Genomic DNA, 11,669 nt, shown 5'->3' with positions numbered 1-11,669 from the left:
TACATTGCAAATACTGACTTGAGCCCCACCACTGTATGGGTTAGCCCTATAGATTTAGGACAAATATTTAAATTGACTGTCTCATGAAGAAATTCTAAAATAAAAAGGACCACAACTATACAATACACAATCCAACTGATAAGATACAGTAAGGGCTTTGATATCCAGCACTTTCTTTAAGGATAACAAAAAGATTATCACATGACATTTGCATGTAAAAAAGTCTGTGACCAACACATTGTTACTTTACATATATATCTGTTTGTTTAAAGTTTCCAGGTGATGCGGCAGACAGACCAGAGGATGCTGACCACGAGAGACAGACCTATTTGTCATGTCTAGGAAACTAATAGTGAAAGTTTATTCTTTATGTTAGTTTTGTCATGTCCCTTTGCCCTGTGCTTTATGTTTATTCCCTTAATTAATCATCCCTCTCATTTCAGGCCTCCACGCTCCCGCCCCTTTCTGTCTCCTGCGTCCTTGATTGTTTCCCCCCCTGATTGTTTCCACCTCTGCTCCCATACTCACCTTGCCGGACACCACTCGTCAGTTTGTGGTAGAAGTGGATGCCTCCAACGAAGGGGTGGGAGCGGTCCTCTCCCAGCGACTACAGAAGGACAACAAACTTCACCCCTGCGCTTTCCTGTCCAGGAAGCTCTCCCCAGCAGAGAGAAATTACGACGTGGGAAACCGTGAGTTGCTGGCCGTGAAGCTGGCACTGGAAGAGTGGAGGCATTGGTTGGAGGGAGCCGAGCATCCTTTCGTGGTTTGGACCGATCACAAAAACTTGGAGTATATAAGAAAGGCCAAAAGACTGAACTCCCGCCAGGCTAGGTGGACCTTGTTTTTCAACCGTTTTGACTTTGTTCTTTCCTTCAGGCCGGGGTCTCAGAATGTCAAGCCTGACGCTCTGTCCCGTCTGTTTGACCCTGTGCCTGCAGTCAAGGAGCCGGAACCCATCATCCAATTAAACCGGGTGGTAGGAGCGCTGACTTGGTCAGTAGAGAAGGAGGTAATACGAGCCAATGCTGGAGCTCCTGCACCAAGGGGTTGCCCGCCTAACCGGCTTTTCGTTCAGGAGGCCGAGCGACCACAGGTGATCCACTGGGCTCACACTTCGCTGCTCACCTGTCACCCTGGAGTCAAGAGAACTATGTTCATCATAAAACAACGTTTCTGGTGGACATCCATGGAGAAGGAGGTGAAGGAGTATGTGGAGGCGTGCCCTGTCTGCGCTCGAAACAAGACCTCTTCCAGGGCGCGAATAGGACTATTACAACCACTCCCTATTCCCAACAGACCCTGGTCCGAGATCTCCATGGACTTCGTCACTGGCCTGCCCCTCTCTAGAGGTAAAACCACAGTTCTTACGGTAGTGGACCGTTTTTCGAAAATGACACATTTCATTGCTCTGCCCAAGATGCCCTCAGCGAAGGAAACGGCTGAGGTCATGATGCATAATGTGTTTCGGCTTCATGGTTTCCCAAAGGATATTGTCTCCGACCGGGGCCCCCAGTTTGTGTCACGCTTCTGGAAGGAGTTCTGCTGCCTCATCGGTGCCACGGTCAGTCTCTCGTCAGGATACCATCCGGAGTCTAACGGCCAGACAGAGCGCCTAAATCAAGAACTGGAGACCTGTTTGCGCTGCTTGGTGTCCCAGAATCCATCCTCCTGGAGCGAGCACCTCACCTGGGTTGAGTATGCGCACAACATCCTCCCTACTTCTGCCACGGGCCTGTCCCCATTTCACTGTGTTTATGGCTACCAGCCGCCACTGTTCCCAGCCACGGAGAGGGAGGTCACGGTCCCGTCTGCCCACGCGCTGGTCAGGCGTTGTCGGCGCGTGTGGGCTGCGGCTAGGAAGATCCTCTGCAGGAATTCACAACTGGTGAAAAGAGCAGCAGACCGAAAACGCCGACCAGCTCCTGTATACCAGCCAGGCCAAAAAGTCTGGCTTTCTACACGAGACCTTCCCCTCCACGTACTCTCCCGTAAATTGGCTCCCCGGTTTGTGGGTCCTTTTCCCGTCACCAAGGTCATCAACCCGGTTTCAGTGAGACTACGGCTTCCCAGGTCCATGAAGGTACATCCCACCTTCCATGTAGGGAAACTAAAACCCTTGAAGGAGAGCGCTATGGTTCCCACCGCCAAACCCCCCCCGCCCCCCCGGATGATTGATGGAGGTCCGGTTTACACCGTCAAGAAGATATTGGCTAGTCGGAAAAGGGGTAGAGGGCGACAGCTACTGGTTGACTGGAAGGGTTATGGTCCTGAGGAGCGGATATGGATTCCTTCCCGCTTCGTCATAGATAAAAGCCTCATTGAGGATTTTGACCGCCTCAACTCAGAGGAGCCTGGGCCGTCAGGAGCCGTCCCTAGAAGGGGGGGTACTGTCATGTCTAGGAAACTAATAGTGAAAGTTTATTCTTTATGTTAGTTTTGTCATGTCCCTTTGCCCTGTGCTTTATGTTTATTCCCTTAATTAATCATCCCTCTCATTTCAGGCCTCCACGCTCCCCGCCCCTTTCTGTCTCCTGCGTCCTTGATTGTTTCCCCGCCCTGATTGTTTCCACCTGTGTCCCCTTTACCTGTGTATATATTGTGGTAGCTTCCTCCTGTTCATTGTCAGTTCGTTGTCTTACTATGACCCACGTTCCTGATTACCTCACGGACTTCCCACGGATCTACCTCAGTGATCACTTGCTAGTTTTCCTCGAAAGAGTATATTTGTTTTCCTTGTTTTGATTACTGTGCTAAATTCCAGTAAAGTCTTTATTTTTGAAAACACTATCTGAGTCGTGCAATTGAGTTCATGCCTCAGAGTCTCTCCTTGACACTATTCTTAACATCAGTGAACTTCAGCATGGACTCAAAGGTACAAGGAATCGAGAAACGTTCTGGTTTAAATAGATAAAGTAACAACTATAATCAGCTTTCACATTTCAATGTATTTAAGGCAATTATTATTTTACAATGTGAGAATTGCTACCATTTGTCTCTACATATTGTCTGTAAAAGACGTGGTAAAAGTGGTTCTTGCAGTGAGACAACCGAGCAGTTGAATATTATTTAATAAGATATTTTAATGTTGATTAACTGCAGACTGTTCATTCATAATCTGATTATCTTTGTAGTACAAAGTGATGAATTAAAAAAATAAATTAACATTTAAAAAATACATTATTTCTACAGCCGCTAAATAAACGTTTCATAAATAACACACTTGCTCTGCAATAATGTCATATGTTTGTCATTTCTGTTAGGAAAGGACATACCTGAAGGACACAACTGCCTCACCGTTTTCTCAAGAGGGGCAAGAAGAAAATGAAAAGCTGATTTCAGATTAAAGACCAATACAGGACATTCACTAAGAAACTACACTTTTATTGTGAACACAAAGTCAAAGAGGACCATCATTTGTTTGTGGCAGCTGAGCCCAGTATGGGCTCACAGATGCAGTTAGGTGGTTTCTTCATCAGACCTGGTCCTCCTCCATCAGGCCACGTCCTCATCCCAGAGAAAGACCTCTCCACCTTCTCCAGCCAAACCCACAGACAGGACATCCGTCATGCTGAGGTTTCTCCCAAAGTCTCTGCACGCTGTCTCAATTGATCCACACTGCGAATATGAGGGGGAAATGTGTCATAAATGCTTTAGACAATAAGAAATATGAAGTTAACTGTAAGGAATGGCTCATTCTTTTTTAAATAGACAAAACTATTACTGTATTTCAATATCTCATGTCTGAAAGTTTAATTTAAAAGAAGAAGAGGCCCCAAAAATAAATTGGTATATCAATAAATGTAGTTGATTGTATCTTTTTAATTGTTTAAAGTAGATAGAACTGGTACTTAAGAGTTTGAATACAGTCTGGTTGCAGAGGAGGCACACAGGTAAGAGCATATAGCTACCATCACATGTAACTAAGCTTGACTTGAATTTATTCAAAGTATAATTAAGTAACAGCAACAAATCAATAGCAAATCGTGCACAAATGTGAATCTTTGCTGGGTCCACTGTTGAATTTACCACATATTGTATGTTTTAGAAACCTTAAGGCATTTATAGATTTGTATGCAAGTAATATCCCAAAACTCAATAAATACCGTAGATTATTATTGAAAGTTATGCTGAATAGTTTCATGTTCACTTACCTTAAGCAACGTAAAACGTGCAGACCGGGGGGAATACAAATACTTGTATTTCTCTTTTTTGGTTTGCAAGGGTGTCCCCTTCCGCGGAGCCCATTTTCTGTAGTATTATCCTAACAGAGAAAACAAGAGGGAACAACCCTTATTTAGGTTTTTTAAAAAGTGACAATATCAGCTTGCATTCATCCGACAATACGACACAGGGTATTGTCTAATTGCTGGTTGTCTTGTGTTTTTATGGGATTTGGATAACGGATTTATTCTATAAAATATTTTGAATGGTTTTCACTTAATACTGTTATAAAGTCGGCTGGGGACGGGCTGTAGTAAATAGTGCAGCAGGTCTACACAGCTAGCTCGCTAGTTAGCATTATTAACGTCAGCTATTTATGTACATTTTCAAGTTCTGCTTGAAAGCAAGTTCCTGCAAACTGTTCAAACAAACGCTTCAACTTGTACCATTTATAATCTGTATGTTTGAATATGGATCTTAAATCGGCGTGACGTTGAAGCAGCTGCAGTTCCGTTAGCATTTTGCTTCTGGCAACTAGATTTATGATTTGAAAATTATAAAAGTAGGGTAGACATGTGGATATTATCCGGCTGAACAAAACGTGACCTGTCTCTTAAATGCGTCTCAACCACAGACCTTATTTCCAGCTAGTTTCAAACCATATTGCACTATCTACGTTAACGTTATTTCTGGAACCAACTGGAAATGTGAGATTCATATTTTTCAGATACACAGATCTTATAGTGAGGTTAATCTCATACAGTACTCTGCTCTTCAACACTAATGTGACGCTAGCTGTCTGCATCGTTGAGCATAGCTATATTAAATTAACAATAACAATGCATACAGTTACCTACATAGACATATAAAGAGTAGACGCCGCATTGGATGCTGGGGCGCAAGAAATACGGCCGCCATCTTGGACCGGTCATCCTACCCATATTGTACAGACATTCTACCCATAGACAGCAGAGGTTTCAAGATGCCAGAGCACTGTGCAGCATATTGCTGTGCAAATCGGCGGACGATTGCGAACAGGGGTCGGGGGATTACTTTTCACAAGTAAGATTCAACATTATAATTGGTTGTATTTTGTAAATAGAATATTATTGTACTGTATTGATGTCCGCCAGCGAAATCGTAGCCAGCAAACATTATGTTCATGGCCAACTGAGACTTTATAAATCGCTGCTGTAACAAGTGAATTTCCCCGTTGTGGGATGAATAAAGTAAAATCTAATCTAATCTATCTAGGAAGAAGAAGGAAGAAAATAAGCTTGACCTCCTTCTTCAAATGTTTTGTGTTGACTCTCAAATCTCCCGTTTTTATTTTGAAGGTTTCCCAAAGACAAAGATATGAGAAAGAAGTGGGAAGTTGCTTTGAGGAGGGAAGGGTTCACTGCAAGCGAGTCATCCGTGATTTGCAGTGAGCATTGTAAGCAGGACGAGTTTGACAGGACAGATTGTCCGACTCAGAGATGGTGTTATTCCCTCCATCTTCAGCTTCCCGGTTCACCTCCAAAGAGTAGGTGTATCATCATAAGGTTATTAGCATTCATAAATGTAAATATTCTATTATCAATAACAGGGCAGGGTGAAATACCTGTGTGTGTGTGTGTGTGTGTGTGTGGTGTGTGTGTGTGGGTGTGTGTGTGTGTGTGTGTGTGTGTGTGTGTGTGTGGTGTGTGTGTGTGTGTGTGTGTGTGTGTGTGTGTGTGTGTGTGTCAAGTATTCTGCTTTTTCATTTTAGCCGGAAAAGGGCAGGACGATGTCTACTTCCAGAAAAGCTGAAGAGAGCCTGTCTATGGCCCCTCAGGACGACCCAGAAGCTTCAACCTCACACTCACAACCTCAGCCTAATGATGTGAGTATTTCTATTTTCAACATCATTCATAATGGTCCTAGACAAAGTAAAATCTCTCTTGTTGCTGCCACTCATATTAAAACACTCACAAATAAACCCATACACACACAATTGAAGACATGTTTGAACATGCATTCCTGGCACCACACACACGTGCACACACACACCACACACACACACACACACACACACACACACACACCACACACACACACACACACACACACACACCACACACACACACACACACACACACACACACACACACACACGATGCTGGCAGTGGCTTTGACAGGTGATGACTATAAGAAAGAATGTGGGCCATACTCTAGTTGTGTCAAAGTGATGTGTGTGAAGTGAAACATCACTCAAACCATGTTCATCCCTCTTTCTAGGATCATCGCTATGTCTCGCCTGCTTCTCCTACTGCTCTTAAGGCCAGACTCAATGAAGCTTTAGCAAGAGTGGAGAGTGGAGAGCGAGAGAGGAAGAATGCCATGGCTAGAGAAAAGAGGGCAAAGACCACAGTGAGGAGTCTTTTGGGGGATTTGAGGGAAAAGAACCTCATTAATGAAGAACTCAAAGAGGCTTGATTTCTACTCAGGTAAGATGAAAGTAGCACTTTGAAATTCATGTACATCTTACTCTTACACTCTTTATTAAACTCCTTTGTTATTATATGAAGGGGACTTATTAATTTTTTCTCATACAATTTCAGATCTTCAAATAGACTTGAAGGCAAAGCAGGGCCATGAGTACTCAAAGGACCACAGAGAGTTTCCCCTCACACTCCATCTACATGGTCCAAAGGCATACAAATACCTCAGAGAGACCAAAAAGGTAGTCTTAATGTTGTTCAATTTCATTTTTGGAAATTACGGTTGCAAGTATGTTAAATAGCTACTTCTCAATTTTTGTACAGGTGGCTGTGTTCGGTGGATTGCAAGCCTGGCCTGAACAAGATGATGCTGGATATGCTGGAGAGATGCCAGGACGACCAGGCTAAACATGGATGTGTTTCACTCATGTTGGATGACATGGCCATCAGAAAACATGTGCAATATAATCCACATAACCAGTCAATGTCTGGTTTTGTCGACATGGGTGATGGAAACAATGAAACCGATGTTGCTACTGAGGCTCTTGTGTTCATGGTGTTGGCCTACACGGACATTGGAAGGCTCCCATTGCATATTACCACCTGACGAAGTCTTTGTCACCTGAAACACAAAGGTCCTATCTAAATCTAAAATCTAATCTATCTATCTAGGAAGAAAAAAAAAAAGAAGAAAATAGCTTGACCTCCTTCTTAAAAGTTTTTGTTTGACCTCAAATCTCCCTTTTTTATTTGATGGTTTTCCCAAAGACAAAGATATGAGAAAGAGGTTCTCAGTCATGCTTTGGAGGAGCCGCATGCACGGGGCATTCGGGTGTCATGAGCAACTTTGTTAAATATGGTTTGGGCGGGGTGGTGTCATGTTCTTGTGTTTAACTTGACACATTTACATTTTTATATAGATGTAGAATACATTTTCATTTGTTATGACATAGATATTCATTTTTACTGATATATAACTTCTGTTCTATGTATAATGTATTATTGTTTCTTCATTTTTCAACTTATTAAAATATCTGAGTATAGGCCTACACAATCTGCTTCTCTATCATATATAGACCATTAGTGTTTTTTTATGTGCGTGTGTGTATATATTATTATATCGTGTGTCTTTTGCAAAATACCCATCATACATAACATAGGCTATCAAATACCAGAATATTCTATTGCTGTTAAGCCTACTATGAATATTAAAATACGCCGAATCATGTGTCCGGTATCATGCCTACATATATGCGTTTGCAGAAAACCCCCCCCGTGAAAATCAGTTTTGTATTCAGCAGTTATGATTGATAAAATGGCGCTGACACTTCATTGCGCCTGCCTGCCAACAGATTACACTGAGTGGAGCGGGTGACCGGTCCAAGATGGCGGCCCCACGGCTCGTCACACCAATAGGCGTAGCGGTCGATGCGGCGTCTACTCTTTATATGTCTATGGTTACCTAACTAGCAAACTAACTAATGTACAAGCATGACCTTATTTTACCAACCTCACAGAGAAGCTTATGTTTTACAGTATAATCCTTCTTAATGTGTTACACTTCTCCATTATGTTTAACTTGTATGCTACGGATAGCATCGTTAGCACAGATGTAGCTTCGTTCTCGCTTGTTAGCTGAATAAAAGACAAGTAAGAAATAAAGTGCTGAATTTCACTTACCGAATAAACTGCATTCATGGACGGTCTGTTTGAACCGCAAAGCCATACGATAAGTGCGATATTTCAATGAAGAATACTCCACCAGGGCATCAACACACAAACACTTCGGAGTAGCAGCCTGGAGCTAATGAAGCTAACGGGGCGAGCAAAGAGACCACTGACTTCCGTTACATTAGAATGACATCCGTTACATTAGAATGACTTCCGTTACAGCAAGAATCCCCTCACACACACATAGGTGAAACACATGCACATTCCCTACTGAGAACCTTTCAGTAAAATGTTTTTCAGGAGTGTGTGTGTGAGGTTAATTTTCAGTATTGTGTGTGTGAGGTGTTCAGTAGTGAACGTGAGATGATTTCAGTAGTGAATGTGAGAGGATTTCAGTAGTGTGTGTGTGAGGCTTAATTTTCAGTAGTGTGTGTGTGAGGTGTTCAGTAGTGAATGTAGAGGATTTCAGTAGTGTGTGTGTGAGGCTTAATTTTCAGTATTGTGTGGTGAGGTGTTCAGTAGTGAATGTGAGAGGATTTCATAGTGTGTGTGTGAGGCTTAATTTTCAGTAGTGTGTGTGTGAGGTGTTCAGTAGTGAACGTAGATGATTTCAGTAGTGTGTGTGTGAGGCTTAATTTTCAGTAGTGGTTGGTGAGGTGTTCAGTAGTGAACGTGAGATGATTTCAGTAGTGTGTGTGTGAGGCTTAATTTCCAGTAGTGTGTGTGTGAGGTGTTCAGTAGTGAATGTGAGAGGATTTCAGTAGTGTGTGTGCAAGGCCAGATGTTTTCAGTAGTGTGTGTGTGGGTGTTCAGTAGTGAATGTGAGAGGATTTCAGTAGTGTGTGCAAGGCCAGATGTTTTCAGTAGTGTGTGTGTGAGGTGAGTTTGAATTTTGGCCTACACGGCCTTCATCACATAACAGTACACAGATTATGTGCGTAATCTGAAATGCGTACTGTATGGAAGCAAACAAGAGACAGAAGTATTCGAATTTATTAGACAACCGAATTTATAGCATTGGAAATAATTACTTTGAAAATCATGAATCTGAATTTTTTTCCTCCGAATTTATCTATTGAAATAAAAATGTAAAAATTCAAGTTAAAAACATTTGAATGTTCAATTCAGATCCCAAAAATTCAAGTGAAAAAAATTCGACATCAAATATTTCGGTGTTTAAAATTCAATGTAAAAATTTATCAGAGCACGGCTTTGTCAGTCATGTGATCACAACAACCCGGGAGAAAAATGACGGAGAACAGCAGAGCTCGGGTCAGTAGTCAGTTTGTGCTCTTTATTTTACAAGCAATGAGGGCTCGACAGCATTTGTATCTTACATTAGCTAGCTAAATGAGTGATGTAGCCTTGTGCCTTTCTGTCAGTAAGCTCCGTAGTTATCATTCAAGTGAATAGCGACGTTACCGTGTCCTCGTGTGTGTGTTGTGGGGGGGGGGGGGGGGGGGGGGGCGGTGACACACGTGACACACGTGACGATACATAATGTCTCACTTCCGTTAGATAAGTCAAATTGACTAGTTAAGGGGGTGTAAGAACCATCTAAATTGTTAGAAGTAATCGTGGTGAATGAAGTTTTCAGATAATTTACTTCAGTAAATTACTAGTGCTACATTGTACAACATCTCTCTTACAAAAGCCCCGTATTTAAACGTTAATTCAGTAAAAGTTAGCTCAGTAAAAGAATGGAAGAATTATCCGAAAAATGTTGTTAAAATATTTCAAGTATTACTAATAATAAAGATATACTATTATATGATATTATTTGTTTTTTATTATTATTATTACCATGCATTAATGTAAAAGGGTTGACAACTAACTGTTGTAGTTGGAGCTCATTTTGAACAATGACCTAAATAATGATAACTTTCATAATGGTTTAATATGCTGATTATTTTCTCCAATAATAGATGAAGCTCTGGTTAGTTAAAACCTATGGTTACAACTCTCAAAATAGTAGGAAATGCTGTCATAATTACCCAGAGCCCAAAGTGACACCTTTACAATGTTAAAGCTGTCAGATACATTTAGTGATGTAAAAACGACTATATTCAAGATATTGTAGTGGAGGCGATGTAGAAATTGGCATGAAAAAATTAATGTAGAGCCCTGAAACTGCATTTAAAATCTTGGCAAAATTAAGCTTTTAAATGTTCTATTTTGTTCACTAATGCAGCTGATTTCCTTCCTTCTAATTTTCCTCTCACAGGAACTACTGTTTGATCATATTTTGGGACGTCTCTACTCTCATTTAGAGCATATTGTTGGACAAATGCCTCTGGATTTGGACTACTTAGAATTTATTTGCACACAAGAATTGGTCTTCTTAAATGCTATGTCCAGGCAGGTAGCTGTTTCTCTGCCTGTGTTAGATGCCATGAGAGAGCTCCATAGGCTTATAAACGTGGAAAAGAAAAAAGTAAGCAATACATTAAAACTGTGCAATTTGAGCAAGGACCAGTTGGACGACCGAGAATGGTAATTTCTCCGGAGTATATTCACAGCCTTTTGGAGCTCAATCTGTCCATCCCATGCATAGCTGCACTTTTGGGAGTTTCAAGACGCACAATGCACTGACGCATGGCTGAGTCTGATTTCTCAGTCAGGGAACTGTACAGCACCCTTACAGATGAGGAATTGGACCAGTGTGTGAGAGACATTAAATCCAGGCAGCCTCACTCTGGATATCGAATGATGAAAGCACTTCTCCAAGCTCAAGGACTGCAGTATGACCGGGTTAGAGCTTCCTTGCACCGTGTTGACACCATCGGAGTCATATCCCGTATGAACAACTTAGGATGCATTGTTCGAAGAACCTACTCAGTTCCAAGCCCCCAGTCTTTGATGCACATTGACACAAATCATAAACTAATCCGGTAAGATTAATACAGATTAATTCATAAAAGTATTATAATTTACTAATAATATAAATATATTTTACTATAGGCCTATTCATCATAACATTTTGTTAATAGTGCTTCTTTCATGTTACTGCCCATGTGAACACGCATGTCTTCAATTGAAGATGATATCAGATGCTTTTGAAAATGTAACTTATTGTTAACTTAATTTACAGCTACAACATTGTCATCTTTGGTGGCATAGATGGCTTTTCGCAGAAGGTAAGCAGTTTTCAGGGATAACTATACATATACATGTTTATCGTGCTTACTGCATATAGCTTTTTGTCGCATTCAATTGGCATAACCGCATTTATCTGCAGATAATGTATCTTGGTGCAGCATCCAACAACCTCGCGTCAACCAACCTGGCCTTCTTCCAAGAATCTGTCGAGAAGTTTGGTTTCCCTCTTAGGTAAATATTTCCTGAGGCAGTGGGGAAGCTGCCACTGAAACC

The 11,669-nt window shown here is 41.7% G+C and overlaps 1 long non-coding RNA gene across 1 annotated transcript; it reads left to right on the top strand.

Annotated features, from left to right (window-relative positions):
• The first annotated feature begins 5,945 nt into the window (after positions 1-5,945).
• Positions 5,946-6,816, top strand: LOC139433962 (uncharacterized). Its single transcript, XR_011643356.1, has 3 exons — positions 5,946-6,028; positions 6,424-6,632; positions 6,747-6,816. It is a non-coding gene; the product is annotated as an uncharacterized lncRNA (long non-coding RNA).
• The last annotated feature ends 4,853 nt before the right edge of the window (positions 6,817-11,669 follow it).

This window comes from Pseudochaenichthys georgianus, chromosome 6 (assembly GCF_902827115.2).
Source record: "Pseudochaenichthys georgianus chromosome 6, fPseGeo1.2, whole genome shotgun sequence".
Lineage (NCBI taxonomy): Eukaryota > Metazoa > Chordata > Actinopteri > Perciformes > Channichthyidae > Pseudochaenichthys > Pseudochaenichthys georgianus.
This window is presented reverse-complemented; position numbering and strand designations above follow the sequence as displayed.